Source organism: Macrobrachium nipponense, chromosome 1 (genome assembly GCF_015104395.2).
Source record: "Macrobrachium nipponense isolate FS-2020 chromosome 1, ASM1510439v2, whole genome shotgun sequence".
NCBI classification, from domain to species: domain Eukaryota; kingdom Metazoa; phylum Arthropoda; class Malacostraca; order Decapoda; family Palaemonidae; genus Macrobrachium; species Macrobrachium nipponense.
The window spans coordinates 163,651,965-163,674,123 of NC_087200.1; positions in this window are offsets into that span (position 1 = coordinate 163,651,965).

Consider the following 22,159-nt stretch of genomic DNA (forward strand, 5'->3'; position numbering starts at 1 on the left):
AATAAAAAGAGAGTACCACTACATTACAGTAGAGACCATCGCTTACAATTAGGAGAGATTACCACTTACAATACAACAGAGACTATCACAATAAAAAGAGATTACCACTTACAATAAAAAAAAAATACAACAGAGACTGTTACTTATAATAAAACAATGCAATACAAACTATCACTACAACACAACAGTGACTATCACTTAGAATACAAAGAGACTAATTACTTACAATCCAAGAGACTATCACCTACTACAACAGACACTACATTCTCAATACAACAGAGATTATCACATGTCTGGTCGCTGTCATGGTTTTTTTTAATGAATTCCTTTAATTGTTAAATTGCATTCGCCTTATTCATCTGCTAAGCATCACTGATTCTATATAATCTTTAGAGTTGTGATATAATCCATGTACATTAAATTGTGAGCCTTTTTAACAAATTGTTTGTTCATCATGAAATGGAAAAAGCCAAGCCAAAGCCTCGACTCTTCCATTTATCTCAGCCTCAACCCTTTCGTATATTGAGGTTCATGTTTTTATGCATTTTACTGTATCAGTTTCGATCTCTGAAGCCAGTCAGTCACTTTCTGTATAAAGAGTCAAGTCTTTCATACTTTCTCTCTTCTAATAAGAGATAGAAAGGGACATTAGAATACATAAATAAATGTTTCGCTTGGAAATTCATATTTAATTTTCAGAAATTAATACCAGTAATAACATCTTACGTACATACATGCATACATACATACATATATGCATATACATCTGTCGGTTCAAACATACGAATGAACATGTTGAATTTTTCTCTTCTGTACATCAATTCCAGCAAACATCAAAAAGCCATAGTCCTGATAACACCTGGCTGTTCACTTAATCCTGAAAACAGGAAGCATAATTCGGAGAACCTCGATTTAGGTGGATAAAATGCAACTCACTCTATCGACACAACAATGGGCAATTTATATTGCATCGTTCCATCAAACAGTCCATTAGTTAACCCTATTTGGAACTATATTGGCCGCCTGGATCTGACACTTCATTTAACCTTTTATTTCCAGTATGCTACATGAGTATGTCGTTAGCCATCAAAGACAGCATTATGGATGATTTAAATATTGTTTGAGGGAATATATACGTCATATTCACATAATTTTTTCAGGGCATTCTTCTAATTTCCTCTGTCATTACGAAATAAACCTATACTTTTACAAATTATTTAAATAAGAACATTCGCTTAAGCATTCATAGCCAACAATACTAATATCACGATGATTAAGAACAAATCACTTCAGTAATATTAGTTATCAACAAAACAAATTCATTGCAGCACATTGATTTTACAATGTTAATGTCAACTTATTTATATTTACAAAGAAATAATGTCAATTATCAGGATTGCCGCAGGCTTCATTAATGTCAACATGCATAGACGGAGAAGAAAATCATTATAAAATATTCCCAGTGTTTATACATTTCCAGCACCAAACCTATCAGAGTGACGCAGTTTCTTTTCAATATTCATTTCCTGTTTACAGAGCTTTTATTTCAAAAGGTTCCCGGATTAAACATTAACAGAACTAAATTTCAGATTAACGCTCTTAACCGTAACATTTTCTAAACTTAGCGATTACTTGAAAAATTCAAACAAGAATTTTTGGCCACGAACATTACATAAAGTCTCTCCATCAGTACAGCAAAGCAGCCACTTACTCTTGTAAGCTGAATATATATATATATATAGTATATATATATATATATATATATTATATATATATATATATATATATATATATACATACACACACACACACACACACACACACACACACATATATATATATATATATATATATATTGTATATATATATATATATATATATATATATATAAATGTGTGTATATATATATAATATATATCCGAATTGTAAAGTTTGTGCTTTGTGTTTGCGTCTGTTCCCATGGTAAATTAGCTTATGAATGTACGATGTGAGCCGGCCTGTAAGTGATTGTTTGAAGCATAAATATATAAAGTAACACACATGCATATATATCATATACAGATCTAGATATATACACATACATATCTATATGTAAAAATAAATAAGTTGTCATTACCTATGTCAAATCAATTAATTAGTTGCAATGAAATGTTTCGTTGAAAAGCATTATATATATATATATATATATATATATATATATATATATATATATATATATATACATTACATATATATATATATATATATATATATATATATATATATATATATATATAATGCCTAAGAATATGAAGTTAGGTATACCTTAGTTTAACCAGATCACTCGGCCGATTAACAGTTCTCCAAGGGCTGGCCCGAAGGATTAGATATTTTCACGTGGCTAGGAACCAACTGGTTACTTAGCAACGGGACCTACAGATTATTATGGGATCCGGACCACATTATATGGAGAAATGAATTTCTAATCACCAGAAATACATTCCTCTGATTCCGTGTAGGCAGAGCGGGGAAGCAAACTAGGACTATCAAATCGGTAGACGAGCATGTAACCCAATTGTCCAAGATGATGACGAAGACCTTGGTGCAAAGTACAAATGATTACAATATGTATATAGCATGAAAAGGCGAATATATGTTTAGCATATATAAGAAAAACTAGATTATTTTTTATTTGCCTTTTATGAATTTAGATCAGCCTTGTTTTTCTAGGTTTAATTACTAGTTTTTAAGAATCATTTTGTGGCAGAATAGCCTTTGTTTTGTATGAGCATTTGTTTATTTTATTTTTGAAAATTTAAGTGTCCGTTGTCTGGTCATTTAAGTGTTTAGCGTAAAGTGCTTAATTTAACGTTTCTCAGTGTCGGTTAGGAGCCTCCTCCCCGTTTGTTTATATACCGAACTATCGTTTTAACGATTGTTTTTCTTTTTTTATGCGAGTGTTTATGAACGTGTCTGGGTGATGTCTGGACGTTGGTGCTCGGACACAGTTCAGTTCGGGCTTGAGCACTCCCTTGATATCATTCCTTGAGCAGCATACTTATTTGGACTTTGGATGACGACTATTTGGCAGTTTATCTGGACGACGATTCTTTGGATTACGCTTTGGATCCTCGCCTTGGTCTGTGTCTGCAGGTTCTCTTGTCACCTGCGACTCGAGTGTCTCCTGACTCGACCTGCGGCTCGTGTACTTCGAGTAGAGACTCGCAGGTGCTACTGTCACCTGCGACTTGAGCCAGTCCTGCCTTTCCCTGACAAGGAGGAATTCCCTAGGGAATTGGTGCCGTCGCTTTCTTCTGGCACTTTCGTCTCCATTCAGCTGCTGTGGTTTTGGGAGCTTGCTAGCTCGTGAGATGGCCTGTAGGGAGTCTGACGCCAGGTAAGACAGAGTGTCTCTGATTTTCGTTTGGGATCGCCTTCCCTTTATGGTATTACTCTGGCGTTCAGGACCTGCCCTGTAAGCTGATTTTGGGCGAGTGGATCACGGCCCTAGTTTTGTCTCTCCTCTGATATATCCACTGAAGTGAGAAGAACTATACATCCTTTGTATTATTTAATCTATATATATATATATATATATATATATATATATATATATATATATATATATTGTCATATTTGCGTCGAGACTATATAACGTCATTCAGTAGGTCTATTATAGACAAGGTTTTGTGTGCTTAGTTTTGTGTTGATAGGTAGGATTTATAATGGTTTTCCTGTTTTTATTTACTCTGTCTTCCTTCTTTCTTGGAATTAGTGTTAGGGTAATTTTTGGTCTGGCCAGCTAAATTGTTGGATCCAATCAAGTTTATTATTAATAACGGTTATTTCTCCTGTCTTTGTTAGGACTTAGCTTCTAGTTTTAGGGAATCCAGTGTGTTTCTAAGGACTGGTATTTGTCCTTCCTGGTTATGTTATTTGTCATCCGACAAGGTTGATCTAAATTGTGTATTTAAGTATTAAATATTGTTTAAGTTTTCTTGAGTGTTTGTTTCCGCTGACCTTAGCACTGAGTTACATTAATTGCTGACAACAATTATTATAATAAGAACTTTTATAACAACCCCAAGGGTTGTAACAATTCCCAAGGGTTGTAACAATTTGGCGACCATGACAGGATTGTTCTCAGGTGTACTCATTGTTTTGGTCCGTGGAACAGCACTTGTTAATTTGGCAATATTTTCTTTAGTTATAGAGTATTACCTTTCTCCCCTGCTAATTTTGATACAATGGAGGATTTTGTGTTTTGACCCCGCAGAGTTTTTAGGGTCTGTTGATTGTATGAAAACATCTGCCAGTGCTGAATAAGGCTTGTCTAGTAAGTTTGTGCTCGGTGGTTAGGTATTCCGTTGAGGGCAGCGGATACAAAAAATCAATTGTTGGTAGCTGTGAAAAGTAAGGTAGCTCAGGGTATGACTGAAGGAGAGAATTTGGCTAGGGATTTTGATAGTGTTGGTGACAGTGACTCAGAGCGAGAAGGTAGTGTGAATGAAGATGTTAGTGTGAACCCAGGTCTTTCTTTGTTTGAAGATCCTCCTCGTACTGGGAACTATTTTTGAAGGGCAGGCTAATTTGCAAATTAAATCTGTGTCTACTAACCCCTTTTTGGTAGAAAACCCTGTCCCAGTGAGTGTAGCCCCAGTGCAGCCTGTAGTGTCCCAGGAGGACAGTGAATATAACTTAATATGTAAACGGATAGAATTGATGAAACTAGAATTTGAGGAGAATGAGAGGGCGAGGTGGCATGAATTGGAGATGGCCAATATCAATTTAGAAATTGCTAGGCTGCAGGGCAAACTCTAATCATTTTAGTACACCTCGGGGCAACTCGCAGGATAAATTTAATGTAGGTGCGGCCTTGAAATTGGTGCCAGTGTTTGACGAGTGAATGTCCCAGAATTTTTCAAGACATTTTAAACGTGTTGCCACCCGGTTGTCTTGGCACCCCCAGAAATGTGGACTGTACTAATTCAATGTAGGTTGGTGGGCAAGGCTATAAGAGTTATAATGCCTTGGAAGAAGGTATAGCCCGTGACTATCATAAGGTTAAGGCTCTAGCCTCAATGCATTATTGATTTGGTTCCTGAGGCCTATCGCCTTAAGTTCAGAAATTTTTACGAAGCAGGCCTCCCCCTTACTTATGTGGAATTTGCTAGGCTTAAGGAGGAACAATTTGACGATTGGTTAAAAAGCCGCCAGGTGGTCTCTTTCTCCTCTTTGAGGGAACTCAGCTTCTAGAAGAATTCAAGAAGTCATGCAGTAAGGAATTGAAAATTTATCTAGAAGAGGTTTAAAAAAGCTGTTAATTTAGGTAAGGCCGCCCAAATTGCTGACGAGTTTGTTTGACCCATCAACTGGGTCTAGTAGTTTTGGGACTAAGGATGTGAATTTTCAATCTGCTAGGCCAGTTAATTTTCAGAGGAGGTCTGGCTCTTTTGTGAATACTCGTGGGCAGGGTAACCACCAGATAAAAATCATAAACCCGATAGTAACCAGGGAAAAGTCTCTAGTGGACAGGGACACTCGTGTCTTTTTCAAAGATAATAGGTTTGGTTCTGGCCCAGGTAATATGAATAATAGAGGTAGGGGGACTTGTTTCTGGTGTAATAAGCAGGGACATTATCAGGCACAGTGTAATGCCAGAAGAAGGTACCTCCAAAGGAATAATAATAATCCTGTGTCACTAATATCTACTTGTAAACCTGTTATCAGTAATCCCATCATCGAAAACTGTCCAGTAGCTAGCACTAGTAATGGTAGTAGTAGCAGTAGTCAGTCTTCTAGCAGAATGGAGTCATGACTACTTTATGATAAATATATTTGGCCTGGTAATTTAATATCTACTTCTAAAACTATTGGTGTGAATTTTTGAGGGACACAGGGTCAGCTCGGTCTCTGGTTTTGAAAGAATCTTTGAAAGATTTAGTTGAATATACAGGGAATTTTGTTGTTCTGGGAGGGTTCCCGAACACTGTCGTTTCAGCTCCGTTAGTGGAGGTCAGATTGTCTTTCCCTGGTTATGATAAAGTGACAGAGTTGGCAGTTGTTGAGTCTCCCTATTCCTGGAATTGACGGCATTTTGGGTAACGATATGTTAAATACCCAAGGACAGGAGTTTGTTCCCCATATTGTCTGTGCACACCTGTCCCAGTTTGCCAGTAACAACCCGTGCAGCAGCAAAAGCTGAAAATTTAATCGATAATGACGATGATTTAATCTTAAGGTAGTTTAGAAGTAGACGTAGAGAGGCCCGGGTCTTTAGATAGTAGTAGTAGTAGTGTAGTTAGCAACATGTTTTGGGATCTGATTGGGACAGGTCTTCATTTATTGAAGCTCAGAAAAAGGAATTTAATTTGATTTGGAGACACTGCAGATTTGACTAAACCCAGGTTTTGTGTGATTAATGGTTTACTATACGGATTAGTCATCCCTCAAATGATGATCTAAGCAAGACGTCTCGTATTGAACAATTGTTGTCCCATCTCAATTCCGTAGGTCTGTCTGAGTCTTGCACATGATGATTCTTTTTCTGGCCACCGTCGTGTATGTAAAACTTTTCGAAAGTTGGCAGAATGTTTTTGTGGCCAGGATTAAAATCGTCTGTGAAACAATTATTAATGAATGCGAGGTTTGTCAAGTGATGTGGAAACCCAACCAAATTATTCCTAAAGTTCCCTTAAATCCAATTCTGCGATAGGTGAGCCTTTGTAGAATTAGTTATTAATGTGGTTGGACCTTTGCCTAAAACTAAGGAAGGATTTACCCATCTCTTGACAATTATGGATAGAGCATCTCGATTTCTGAGGCCTTCCCAATAGAAGGATAACCTCTAAGGTTGTATTGACAAACTAATTGAATTCTTTTCAGGTATGGTCTCCCTCGTACTATTCAAACTGACTGTCGGTACAATTTTACTAGTAAAGAGTATTTAAAGGTAAGTGTGCTGAACTGGCCATTCAGCACAAGACCAGTGTACCCTATCATCTGGAGAGTCAGGGGGTGGTGGAAAGGTTCCACCAGACCCTTAAATCTATTTGAAAAAGTATTGTTATGACAAGGGGAGGAATGGGATAAAGGGGCTCTCTTTGCTCTAAGAAATCACCCGAATTCTTCAACTGGTGTAGCTCCTTTCGAACTGGTGTTTGGACCCAAAGTACGTGGGCCTTTGGAGATTTTTCATGATGATTGCCTTGTGACTGGTCCGAGGAGGGGATGCAAACGTAGGAGACTTTGTGGAGGACTTGAGAAAAAAATTATCTAGAGACCTGGAAATTTGCCAGAGAAAATTGGCTAGTTCTCAGGCTGCTATGAAATTAAATTTCGATAGGAAATCTTAAAGCAGGCGTCGTTTGAGCCCGGAGAATTAGTTTTTAGTTTTTAAGTACTGACTCTGACAATTTCCTTGAACCAAGATATAAATAGGACCCTGGAAGTGTTGAGGAAGTTGTCAGAGGTTAATTATAAGAAATGAGGCTCCTGGGACCCAAACGGAAGTGCAGGATATTCCCATATAAATAGATTAAAGTCTATACTTCAAATAGACATGATCCTCTCGCTATTGTTTATGAGCCTGTGACTGAGGTTATGGATTTACCTTCAGAGGATTTGGAGGATTTAATTTGTCAGTGTCCTTCTGATGCTCTTTTTTGATAATATCCAAAATTTAGAAGTTTTGAAGGAAGGGCTGGTGCATCTGGAGATTGCTCAAAGGAGGGATGTAATTAATTTAATTTCGTCTTTTCCAGATTTATTTCAGAATTCTCCAGGTCTAACTAATTTCCTTGAGCATGATGTAGATGTAGGAAATGCTTCTCTGTAAAACAGAGTCCTTATCGGCTGAATCCCGTTAGAGGGATATAGTTTGATAAGGAGATTAAATATATGCTGGAACACGATCTCATCCACCTTCCGTTAGTCCATGGAGCTCCCCCGATAGTCCTTGTTAAGAAGTCCGACGGAAAGTTCCGTATGTGTGTTAGACTACCGTAAGGTTAACGCACACACTAGAATGACTCTTTTCCTTTGCCTCGGATAGATGACTGTCTCGATCAGATAGGGGCTGCTAAGTTTATTACGAAATTGGATTTATTGAAAGGGTATTGGCAGGTTCCCCTGTCTGATCGAGCACGAGAGATTTCTGCATTTGTCACTCCCTTCGGGCTTTACGAGTGTAAGGTAATGCCCTTTGGGATGAAAAACGCTGCATGTACTTTCCAACGTCTTATGAACCGGTTATTTTTGTGGTTTGGAAGGTACAGAAATCTATAATAGATGACCTGGTAGTCTATAGCAACGACTGACGGACACATATGTTATGATTAAGTAAAGTGTTTGAAGCGTTAAGGGCTGCTGGTCTTGTTGTGAATCTGGCCAAGTGTGGTTTTGGCAAAGCAAAAGTGTGCTATTATTTGGGTCACGAGGTGGGTTTGGGTTAGGTGGCGCCTAAACAAGCCAACCTCGAGGCTATCGTAAATTTAAAGAGGCCGTGCAATGTCAGAGAAGTTCGGCGAGTGCTGGGCATGACTGGTTATTATCGCAGATTCATGCGAAATTTCTCGGACATTGCTCAGCCACTTACCAAGTTGTTAGAGAAAGGGCAGAAGTTTGTGTGGTCTTCTCAGTGTGAGGAAGCATTTATTAAACTTAAGATGGTATTAGTATCTAATCCAATATTGACTTCTCCTAATTTCCAGAGACCTTTTATTATTGCAGTGGATGCCAGTGACATAGGTATTGGGGGTGTCCTCTTTCAAAGGAACAAGGTAGGAGAGGTTCATCCGTATCATATTATAGTCGAAAGCTACTGGCCGCTGAGAGAAAATATTCCACCATTGAAAAGGAGGCCCTCGCCTTGGTCCGTACTCTTGTGCATTTTAAGCCTTATGTGACTAATTTTTCTTTTCCCATAGAAATCTGGACGGACCACAACCACTGTTTTCATCGAGGAGCATGAAAGGAGCCAACAGAGAATTTTACGTTGGGATCTCTGCAATTGCAAGAATTCTCGCTTGTGATAAAACACGTTAACGGATCAGAGAATCGAATTCCTGATGCCCTTTCAAGGATATAGACTTGATCACGATTTGGCTCTTCTCCCCTCGCCCTTCTCATCTCTTCAGTTGGTTTGCGTTAATCTTAGAGATGTGAGCATGAGTATGAGTGTGTTTCGCTTGGAGTTTGGTTTATTAGTTATTAGGTTTTCTTAGTGAGGCATTTAATGATTTTGTCTGTTTTCTTTTGAACCAAAGGAAAACCTGTAGTGACCAAAGTGTGGGCGGTCTTTACTGTGGTAGTGTCTGTTATGTGTAACCTCAATGTTATTGGCTGAATTTGAGACAGTCAGTGTATGGGGGGTAACTATTTTGTGCTTATTTTTGACCTTTTGGTTTATTTTGATTTATGTTTTCTCTGTTGTTTAGGCTGGTAAGTTTTCTTTGTGTGACAATTCTGTTATTGATATTAGTTTGTTGTAGTGTTGTTAATGAGAATTCTTTGTTGTAGTGTTGTTAATGAGAATTCGTATTTCAGGTTTCACACTGAGACTTTACTTTGTCTTGAGAGTGATGTGTTAATCCTTTTCCTCTTTACAGGTTTCATGTTTTGTATAAAAAAAATGTATTCTATTGGAATAATTTTTTTTTGTTTTTGGGAGGAAGGTTATAATAAGAAAACTAGATTATTTTTTATTTGCCTTTTATGAATTTAGATCAGCCTTGTTTTTGCTAGGTTTAATTACTAGTTTTTAAGAATCATTTTGTGCAGAATAGCCTTTGTTTTGTATGAGCATTTGTTTATTTTATTTTTTGAAATTTAAGTGTCCGTTGTCTGGTCATTTTAAGTGTTTAGCGTAAAGTGCTTAATTTAACGTTTCTCAGTGTGGTTAGGAGCCTCCTCCCCGTTTGTTTATATTACCGAACTATCGTTTTAACGATTGTTTTTCTTTTTTTATGCGAGTGTTTATGAACGTGTCTGGGTGATGTCTGGACGTTGGTGCTCGGACACAGTTCAGTTCGGGCTTGAGCACTCCCTTGATATCATTCCTTGAGCAGCATACTTATTTGGACTTTGATGACGACTATTTGGCAGTTTATCTGGACGACGATTCTTTGGATTACGCTTTGGATCCTCCGCCTTGGTCTGTTGTCTGCAGGTTCTCTTGTCACCTGCGACTCGAGTGTCTCCTGCCTCGACCTGCGGCTAGTGTACTTCGAGTAGAGACTCGCAGGTGCTACTGTCACCTGCGACTTGAGCCAGTCCTGCCTTTCCCTGACGAGGAGGAATTCCCAGGGAATTGGTGCCGTCGCTTTCTTCTGGCACTTTCGTCTCCATTCAGCTGCTGTGGTTTTGGAAGCTTGCTAGCTCGTGAGATGGCCTGTAGGGAGGCTGACGCCAGGTAAGACAGTCTCTCTTCTGATTTTCGTTGGGATCGCCTTCCCTTTATGGTATTACTCTGGCGTCAGGACCTGCCCTGTTAGCTGATTTGGCGAGTGGATCACGGCCCTAGTTTTTGTCTCTCCTCTGATATATCCACTGAAGTGAGAAGAACTATACATCCTTTGTATATTTATTTAATCTTATATATATATACATATATATATAAAGATATATATATAGATATATATATATATATATATATATATATATATATATATATATATATATATATATATATATATATGTCATATTTGGTTCGAAGACGATATAACGTCATTCAGTAGGTCTATTATAGACAAGGTTTTGTGTGCTTAGTTTTGTGTTGATAGGTAGGATTTATAATGGTTTTCCTGTTTTATTTACTCTGTCTTCCTTCTTTCTTGAATTAGTATTAGGGTAATTTTTGGTCTGGCCAGCTAAATTGTTGGATCCGAATCAAGTTTTATTTATTAATTAATACATTTTTCTCCTGTTCCTTGTTTGTTAGGATTTAGCTTCTTAGTTTTAGGGCAATCCAGTGTGTTTCTAAGGACTGGTATTTGGTCCCTTCATGGTATTTGTTATTTGTCATCCGACAAGGTTGATCTAAATTGTGTATTTAAGTGTTAAATATTGTTAAGTTTTCTTGAGTGTTTGTTTCCGCTGACCTTTAGCACTGAGTTACATTTATTACTGACAACAATTATTATAATAAGAACTTTTATAACTACCCCAAGGGTTGTAACAATTCCCAAGGGCTGTAACACATAGGTTAGGTTTCCAAAGGACAAAAGACTCATAGAAACGATCCGTATAATGAATTTCTCATTATTATAAGGCTTTACCTAACCACGGAGTCACAACTGTAAACCAAGAGTGACGGAGAACAGCGGCAAAAGGCAATGCTGCTGATCCCGCAGAGACGCTGCAGTGAACCTTTTGGTACAGCAAATAAAATAGTTTTTTCACTATACTTCAGTTAATGACTCAAGCGTGAATTTTGGTACTTTTTGAGAATTACTGGTCGTCCACTCGAAATTCCAAAATGGCTGCCGTTTCTCAAGATGGCCGCTAGTCAAAGTTTTAACGTGGGACTCATATGCCTCTGGTCCTGTTTTTATCCATTTGTTTTGGTTATGCATATTTCAGACAGTCACCAAGCAAACGTAGAATGTACTATGCGTTTGTCCTCAGTGTTGCTAGAAGTGTTCATTTAGAGCAGAAAGTATGAAGTTAGCGAAAGGAATCTAGGAACAGTCGAAAGTGTGGGTTATCGGAGAAGGCAGGAAATAATGAAAAGTTAAAAAATTTGAAATGTTAGAAATCAACATCAGGAAATATAATATAGATAATAATGTAACAGCAAATACGCGCTAAGAACGAGAGAAAATGTTGATAAGGGCGAAAAATGAGCCCCCTTCTTATGTTACAGGAGACAGCATTTTGAGTGATCGACAAAAGAACTGAGGACGACGACGAGATATTTAAATTCCTCGGAAAAGATTAAGAAAGCCAAGGAAGGCGAACTGTCTCTGCGACAGGGAAGCTGCTGAACACGTACACAAGAAAAGGACAACATAATACACTCTGTAGCATACGAAGCAAAAACAGATTCTAGCAAAAAGATGAATTCAGTCTTTATGGGAGCTCAGGCATGAAGACAAGGGCGAGAAGAACAAGATTGTATATCTTCGGTGCTGTGAAATATCAATGAAACCTTTACTTTCGCTGAAGAATTCCTAGTAACGGGGCGACATTGTAGAAACGCTGGTCATTGTGCTGCTAGAACTAAATCTTTATGCATTTGATTAACTGTTGTAATTAATGATTAGTATATCGATTTTCATATACGTATATATATATATATATATATATATATATATATATATATATATATGTATATAATATTTTTTCCAGTATTATCTATGGAAACACAGTACATCATTTAGTATGCCTTGGAAAAATAATTGCTTGTAAATCATTTAAATAAGAATACTATGACAAAAGCCCAAATGTTTTAGTGAATGTTAAGTGAAAGTGAGATTGTCATCTACATATATATATATATATATATATATATATAATATATATATATATATATATATATATATATATATATATATATATATATATATATATATATATACTGTCTTGGATGCCCTCAGTTAGCAGTCATTCCGCATGCATATACTTGGCTTTCTTCACTGCATCACAATTTCTCTGAGTCTCTGAATAGGAACGTCACGAGCAGTCTTCAAAACTGTGAAATCTCCGTCCAGATATCGAACTATTGAAGTAGCTGAGATATATGGTTTGGTCGGTCAGGGCTGACTCACCATAATTTTTTAAGCGACTTAATGTAAGAAAAGGGTCAGCTTCGATCAGCATCAACTGCAATGGTAGTTGGCGGTTAGTAAAGCCCAGCAACTCTGAGTATACAATACCTTGAATTTGGCCCTTTATAACTCTGGAAATATTCAACCGACAATGGATACAAAGGAAGGGGCAAGGCGTAGGGCTTTAATCTACAACCTGATAAATTGCGATAAAAGCGAAAAGTAGAAATAGGAGTCTTTTCTCAATCTGTATAGGAAGCGGGTGCCATTATAATATGCACAACGCTAAACATAACTGAAGAGGTAGACACTGGCACTTCGTCTAGCATTCCGCTTTGAGGACAAAGCAAATGTATCCGCTCAGAAGCGCAAGATCACACACACACACACACACCTTTCTTGGTATGATTTATTCTGAAGATATATTATGTGTAAAAACAAGCGTCTGTGGATTTTACTGCAGGCACATGTTAAGCACAGTTGCGTTAAATGGAGAATAACAGACTATCTACACATAGAAGCAAAAGACAACTTAGTTATAATACAAAACCAATTTTTGTAAATATACTTCAAAATCATTTGATGGCTAAAATTTTTTCCATTATTATCTATGGAAACACAGTACATCCTTTAGAATGCCTTGGAAAATAATTACTTGTTAATCATTCAAATAAGAATAATATGACAAAAAGCCCAAATGTTTTAGTGAATATTTAGTTAAAGGGAGATTGTCGTTACAAATAGTTATAAATGTCAAAAGTAAAAATATAAAGGCAAATGCAATTACACTCAAATCTAACACAACAGTTTGGTTGTCAAACGTATTCGTCTTTGTCATTCTCAAAATGTCAAACGTTCACGAATTTTGAGCCTTGTCACTTTCAAAACAAGTGTCAAATAATTTTGGTAGTTTTCAAGCTAATGAACGAAGTTTAGAAACAGTTGAAAAAAATGTGTTTGTGTGTGTGTGTATATAGTATATATATATACACACACAGACAAACCTTTTTCAACTGTTTCTAAACCTCGTTCATTAACTTTAAATATATATATATATATATAGTAATATATATATATATATATATAGATATATATATATATATATATATATATATATATATATATATATATATATATACATACATAGATCGTAATTCATTGTTAAATACTCATTAAGCAGACAGCAGGCATGCACAAAAAGTACAAAGAAAGGCAGCCGCACAACGGCTTCCGAAAAGTTTGGTATCGCGACTCCATCTATTATAATTCCAGCGTTAATGGTCCCCATGTATAACTAACGGATAATAAAAAGAGGCCTTAATGACTCCGAGCGTCGTCCATTTCTCAACGGTGATGGTTGCAGAGATAAGCGAAATGACTAAGGAAGCCTTTTTTTATAGTACATATTCCTCAACGAATACACACACACACCAAACGGGGGGAGTAATGGAGGCTTTTGGCTCTTCGAGGTCGGGCGATCTGCATCCCACACACTCATAACAGATGTTAAAATGTGCTTTTTATTCTTTGATTCGAGGGGCGCCATGACACCCGACGGCGTCCGTCTAGCAACTTGATGTGCCTCGCGCTTTTGGCGAACTCATTAATAGGTAGTTAGAGACACTTTCCAAATGAGGTTAACAGGGAAGGTCTGAGATAAGCCAGGAGGTTTTATTACTATAATGCATAATCAATGACGCCAGGTGAACTGGGACCGACGCTCACCCTCTACGTAAGTGAGTTTGCTTCTCATATAATGTGTATGCTTATAGGTATATACTATGATCACTCAATAATGAACAGGCATATATAAAACATGACTAAAGTGTTTAGATGATACTTAAATGTGCGAGCGTGTTGATGGAAAGTATAGAAAACTGGATTGATCCGAATCAACCTAAATAAAAAAAAAAAACACTACTGCTTACGGGAAATCTAATACGGGCTATACAGTAATAACCGTAGCAACGGCAGGGAGATGCTTTTAATTAATCAGCATTTTAAGCAAGTAAAGAAATGACTAAGTTACCCCTGTGCTTCACAACAGTACAAACAGAAATAGTACAACTGAACTACCTTCTATCACCCCAACTCAAGCACAATGGAGCAGTTCCAAGCAATCTGCCAATCTAAACACTCCCAGGCGCATTAGGTGAAATAACAACTACTTGTACACGAGAATACCGTGACTGCAAGCATCCAAATGAAATCATCTACGCTAAAATGCCTGCACATAGAGGGAAGCGATGCTTTGCCAATAATATTCTTATCTACGAAAGACAAAGGAGCAAATGACCGTGCATTATCTTAAGGTCATAAACATTTAATTCCTTATATGTTACTTAATTTACGTGTAATCCGCGTGAGACCCCAATTACACCTGGTTTTAATGCATTAGAGGGGAAACGATAGAAAGGGGAAGACAGAGAGAGAGAGAGAGAGAGAGAGAGAGAGAGAGAGAGAGAGAGAGAGAGAGAGAGTATTAAAATAAAATATTGCAAATCAAAAACACGAAAAGTAATGATTAAAAAGATGACATGACCATTACTGCAATATATGAAAATAAGAGAACAGCCGTCAGACTTGGCCGTGCTAGGTAACAAGAGAATAGCTTCGAGAGTAGCTTAGGAAAATAAGAACTGCGCTGACGTCTGATACAAATTTATCCTTCAAAAAATTATTGTCGGTAGGTTAAAGGAAAAATTTTATAATGAGTAAATATTATCTCATTAACATCCTGTGTATTAGTGGTACAAAAATGCATACATAAAAAACTACCTTCCTTTCGAAATAATAATCATGATGGCACTAAATGAGATCTGGGCATTATGGTTATGCAATACTCATCTTGAACAATGAAAGAAGTTTAGTGGTGTGTGAAAGGAATGGGATAGTAGAACAGGACCAAAAGAGGCAGTGAGGATGGCAGCGAGTTCTAAATTTAACCTTTAGTAGCATAACTGACGAAATCCATGCTCGATTCAGCATGCTTGTGGCTTTTTACTGGGGGAGAGAGAGAGAGAGAGAGAGAGAGAGAAATCGGTGTACCCGCTGATACTTATGAAATGATTGGTATTATCTTTTAACTGTAAAGAGGCTTCCCTTATTAAACAGGGGTCAACGTAGCTTTCTTTTTATCCCATAATTGAATTATAATTGAATTAGATTTAACCCTTCTAAAGACCTCTATACTCCAGAGATCAGAACAGAACTAAAAATAAAAATATCAGTATTTGTTAGTTAATTAATTAATTCTTTAATAGGCCAGGCGTCTAATGTAATCAACCCTAACTGTCAGAAATATCTGGCGTTCAAAGAGAAAACAGCAGCTGTAATTAATGCACAGCACCCATGCATCTGGTATCCAGCCCCGTCCCTTACGGCACAGCCAGTCACAGTTGGAAACCTTCCAGTCTCTCCCAAACCATCATCAAGTTAACATCTCTGCTCCGACCTATCCTGACAAACATGTCTTTCAAAAATTAGTTTCCAGATCTGTGACTGGCTGATCACTAGCCAATCAGGAGCGTCATAGGGGACGGGGCTGGAAACCAGATGCAAGGGTGCTGTGAATTAATAGTACCGCATCAGGGACTTCACGGTATCATAATCGCCAAAATCTAATGATCGGCATTTAACGTTCAAAATACTGTGCTAAAGTCTTTTAACTATACTGCTGATTAATTCAGTTCCTTCACTTCTTTCGTGCTGACGGATGAATTGGAATGTGAAGCAATGACTTATAGTAACCAGCTGTAACTATAACAATAATATTCCTTGTTAACTCGCTTAAAAACAAAAACAGTGGAGCAATGGATGCATTCAGGGTAAAGCTAACGTTTATTTAATAATAAAAGGAATCTTTTAAGGCACTGATCTATAATACTTCTAACTATAACTTGTAATATAAACAAGCACAAAATAAAGAACGAATAAAATTGACTAGTTCATGAAAACGTCATATGGAACAATATTAGTTCTGTTTTTCGTAGTCAGATCTAATACTAAAATATCAGCCGTACACATAATGTGAAGGAAATTTAACCAAAAAAACTAGCAAATGTATTTGAGCATAATACATAATCCTCTCCAGAAAACCTATTCATTCTTCTCCCATTAAAGGCAGGGAATTAACTTATGAATCCATAGAAATTTAAAAGTAGCACTCACTTTTCAAACATGTTAGTGCATCACCTTGATATGCTCACTATGTCTATTCATGAAAAAACGAAAAATACGAGAAAGAGAGAGAGCGAGATATGCTCATCAATATTACTTAACATACGCATGCGTATCCACATATGAATGCGTGCCTCCAAGTACACACACTTTCTCTCTCTATCTCTCTCTCTCTCTCTACAATACGGGCTGCTCTACGAGCAAGAGCCCGTGCTGGCACAAGGCCAGCTTAATCTCAAACAACAACAACTCTCTCTCTCTCTCTCTCTCTCTCTCTCTCTCTCATATCATATATATATATATATATATATATATATATATATATATATATATATATCTATATATCTATCTCTATATATATATCTATATCTATATCGATATCTATATCATATATATCTATATCTATATCTATATCTATAAATATATATATCTATATCTATATATATATATATTATTTATATATATATATATACTATATATAATATATCTATAATAATATATATATATTTATATATATATATCATAAAATATATATATATATATATATATATATATCATATATATATATATATATATCTATATATATATATAGTATATATAATTATATATAAATAATATATATATATATATATATATACTATTAAATATATTTATATATACCCAAGTGTAAAAGGCCAATTAAAACACTCTGGTTTAAAGCTAAGGACTATATTTCGGTGGACTGACTCTCGCCCTTATTAAGTAGTGAATGACAGAAGTAACATTGGCAAAATATATGGTGGGAGATATGCCCTTAAGTGATGCCTGGGCTCACCGCTATGCCGGCGTTGGTTCTGCTAACTTTCCTAATATGCTTAATCGTTGCCTTAAAGAAGGTATTGTCGATATGGTGAGAGTCCCAGTCTCCACTGTCGATATGTTGAGAGTCCCAGTCTCCACTGGGAAGGTTGATCCTATTAGCTTGTTGTTATATCAGATTCTACCATGGTATGGCTCATGTTATTTATATAATGAAAAAATTTCCGAACTATGTTGTCCATATCTAACCGAGTGCTTATGTTGAGTTAATCTTTCCAAGAGAGATTTTTCTGTGAATCCATAGTATGACTTATCACGATCCCTATAGGGGATTTCATAGACTTCTATGTCTTTAGAAACTAGTTTCTGCTGAACGTTAATTAATGATTTCCCCAATGTATTTCGATAAGTGAAGATGAAAGGGTTGTGGAAACCTAAGGTTTGTGTGATCTCTCGTAAATTATCCACGTGAGGGATTATGATTTTGTTTGTATATTTTTCCTTTTCTTTGTTTTCTGTGGGTTTGTAAAAAAATGCTCTTTGCTTTATGTATGTGTTTGGGGTATTCTAACAATATAAATTAATTTCTACTTTTTTCAAGTTTTTCATTAAGAAAATCTAAGGAAAAAATTCTCAGGGCTCTGAGAAATAAGTGACTTGCTATGCCGAGTTTAACTGAAATGTAATGATAGCTTTAAAAATGTAGTATGTATGAAACTGAGAATGTCGCTTTCCTTAAAGACAGTGAATTTACACTTGTTATTAGTTCTGATGATTAAGACATATAAAAAGGGGATTTGGTTACTGTTTTCCCATTCTAATTTAACGAAGCCAAATCATATCTGCAGGTTTGATAGGGTTTATAATTATTGTTTCGAAATACTCCATATATAAGTTTACTAACACAGTAAAAGAAGTTAATAGTGACTCAGAGCTCTACGAGTTGACTTATTTCATTCAATTCTATGGGGAAGTAGTCAGCGAATGGCTCAAGTTTATTTTTAAAGAACGCACATCTTTTATGGGTACTTTTGTGAAAAGGGAGTCTACGTCTAGACTGAAAAGTTTTACGTTATGTACTGACCTTTCTGAAATTCTGTAGTTAAAAGTTGGGGAGGCTATGGAAATAAGGTAATTTGGAATTGATTGCTTTAAATTTTTCCAAAATTTAAATGTCTTTCTTACTTTTATCAATGTTTCTGTCATTCATTACCTGATAAGAGTGAGAGTCAGTCCACTGAAATATAGTTATCTAATGGGCCCATGATACTTGAGACGTATCCTGTTTTAACAGAAGAATTTATTTACATATCTATGTATATATATATATATATATATATATATATATATATATATATACATATAATATATATATATATTATATACAAGTACGCACACATATACATACGCGCAGGCACGCATGCGTGTGTAGGTACGTGGTCGTTTGCGTATTAATACTGATGAGTGTATTACGCGCTCTCTCTCTCTCTCTCTCTCGCTTTATATATCATATATATCATATATATACATATATATATATATACATATATATATATACATATATACATATATATATATATATATATATATATATATTATATATATATATATATATTTATGTATGTATGTATGTATGTATTCTGCATCAAATGTTCGAGAAAAGGAAAGCTGACAACTAACATAGTCAAAAATACTCAATTTCATTGATCAAACGCGCAGAATCAGTCTTATTTAGCTATCAGTTTCTCCCCAAAAACATTCGTGCTCCAAAATTTCAAGGTTTGTCTCTTTTAAAAAGGTTATTCTTACAAAAATAACCTGACTCAACCTTTCAAACGGTGACGGATAAGTAAGTTAACATTATCTGCAGGCTACAGCTTTCTATTTTTCAAAGGCCACACATAGAAAATAAGATCCTCGTGCATAAACGGTGAGTTGGATTTCAGTAAATCATTTCTATTTGCTATCTAGAGAGATAAAGTTCTTTACCAAATAGGAACGGGCATGATTAAAAGGAGTAATAATAATACTACTAAATATAAATAATAATAATGAAAACTGTAGAATATGTAGTATATGTTACTGATCTGGATGTTATATAAAATATACGATGTTAATAATTATATTTCATGTGGAAAAAAATATATTAAATACTTAGAACTATTGCAACATGTTAAAAAATATTCTCAGTCACAGTGTAGTGGATTTGAGTTACGTATGAAGGTTTACTAAGCAAGTAACAAGTGTAACTCGGTTTTGTCAAGCTCACACACTTGCAAATGCGTTAAGTCATCGGTGACGCTCAAAGCAGATGCGCATTAAGAACAATTTTCATATTCTTTTTTACATGAAAAAAAAAAATGTAACTATGATTTACTGGATGACTCAATACCATAAGCAATTGCCAGAAATAACAAAGTCCTGAAGGATGACTTACTACTGAGACTCAATCTTCACAAAATGAAGATGAAGTGTTTCTCCTGAGAAGGAGGGACTTCAGATATGAACGATATAAACAGCGAGAATGCCACTCTCATATCCTTCATCAATCTCAAACGAAGACTGTTTCAATCAAGATATTTTCCTACAATCATATAGAAAAGCCCTTGTCACCAGCAGGATGATCTCCTTCATGTAAACAGCGCCATTCATTTTCTCGTCCTTCATTCTAACCAGACATTTGTTTAAGCTGTCCCGACTCCTTTTGTTATCAAGTTATGCGAAACAGATATTAGTGGGACAGTTTTTCAAGAATAAAATTCGGTTTGAGGTACTATGCTTAATGGATAGAATTCGTTGAAACTTAATTTTCAAAATCCTAAAGGCAGTTTAACTTTAAGACTCAGAATGACCACATCATAACAATATTGGCCCAGCATCCTTCACTGAGCCGTCAAAACATAGAATAATTCACAAGTACAGCCCTTCGTTCACCAAAGCAGTTCCATTTCCCCCGAAGTCAAAAAAAGAATCCATGTGCCTCAGTGGCGTGGTTGGTATGGTGTTGGCGTCCCACTTCGGTGGCCGCGAGTTCGATTCTCGAGCATACCATTGAGGAGTGAGAGATGTGTATTTCTGGTGCTAGAAGTTTACTCTCGACGTGGTTCGTAAGTCACGTAAAGCCGTTGGTCCCGTTGCTGAATAACCACTGGTTCCATGCAACGTAAAAACACCATACAAACAAACAAAAAAACAAACAAAGAAACAAAAAGGCATCCCGAGCCATTCAGAGGTACAAATCAAACCTGCCACAACCAAAACGACATTAATTAGAGGCGCCTTTTCCGCGCCCATAGGCCTTATTATGAACGGAACCCTCCAGTTATTGAGGGGAAACACGCATTCGGATCACGCACCGGGATTTAGACACCTTGAAAACCTAATAACGAGCGTCTTTCCAAACACCATTTCCGCCCATCGAAACAGCAATTACAACAAATTTATCGATTCGCCGACACCTGCAGGTAGTACCTGGAAAGGGACCGACCCCATTAAATTATTAAAGTTCGTCGTCGTAATGACAACCGCGGGGGACCTAGGCCTATAATCAAGAGCACTTTCGTCACCCCTTGTCTCGATTCGGTCAGATAGGGATATCTGTGTACTGATCACCTACACGAAACAACAGTTCGTCCTCAAAACTGTAAACAATGATTATAGACACCGCGATGGTACTGATCGAATTGAACCGACTAATATTGGAGTAATTAGTGAAGCTAATGATGTCGCATCACGCTCTCTCTCTCTCTCTCTCTCTCTCTCTCTCTCTCTTCTCTACTCTCCCCTCTGTCTCTCTCTCTCTCTCTCTCTCTCTCTCTCTCTCTCTCTCGCAAATATCTGCTATCTATTTTTATTACAATATCACAATAATTAACGAAGGTAAAATATTGTGACTTAATATAACCAATATCTCGTATCTTCTAGAATTAATTACGCCGCAATGAATACTTCAGAAAGACCTGCATCGTAAATAACAGCACAACCCACATTATCTGCACAAAACAGAAATATAACTAATATGAACAATAACAAGACGTCAGTGCTTTTAATTAGCCATTGTCGGAGGAAGAGTCTTCATGGCACAACTGTGACTATTTGATTCATATTTTACTACACCTTTTGAAGGACTGTTTCCTTTACACAACCCCCACTTTTAGCACGGCCTTTTTTTTTTTTTTTTTTCTTTTTTACTTTAGTTTAACCAGACCACTGAGTTAATATTAACTCTCCTAGGGCTGGCCTAGCACGACCTTTCTTTCCTATATCCTCCACAGTTCCTCGTTGGACGAGTGGGTCACGTGCTCCGAGTTCGATTCCCAGCTCTACCAATGTGGAACCAGAGGAATTTATTTCTAGTGATAAGAGATTCATATCTCGATATAGTGTGGTTCGGATCCCAATATAAGCTGTAGGATCCGTTACTAGGTAACCAATTG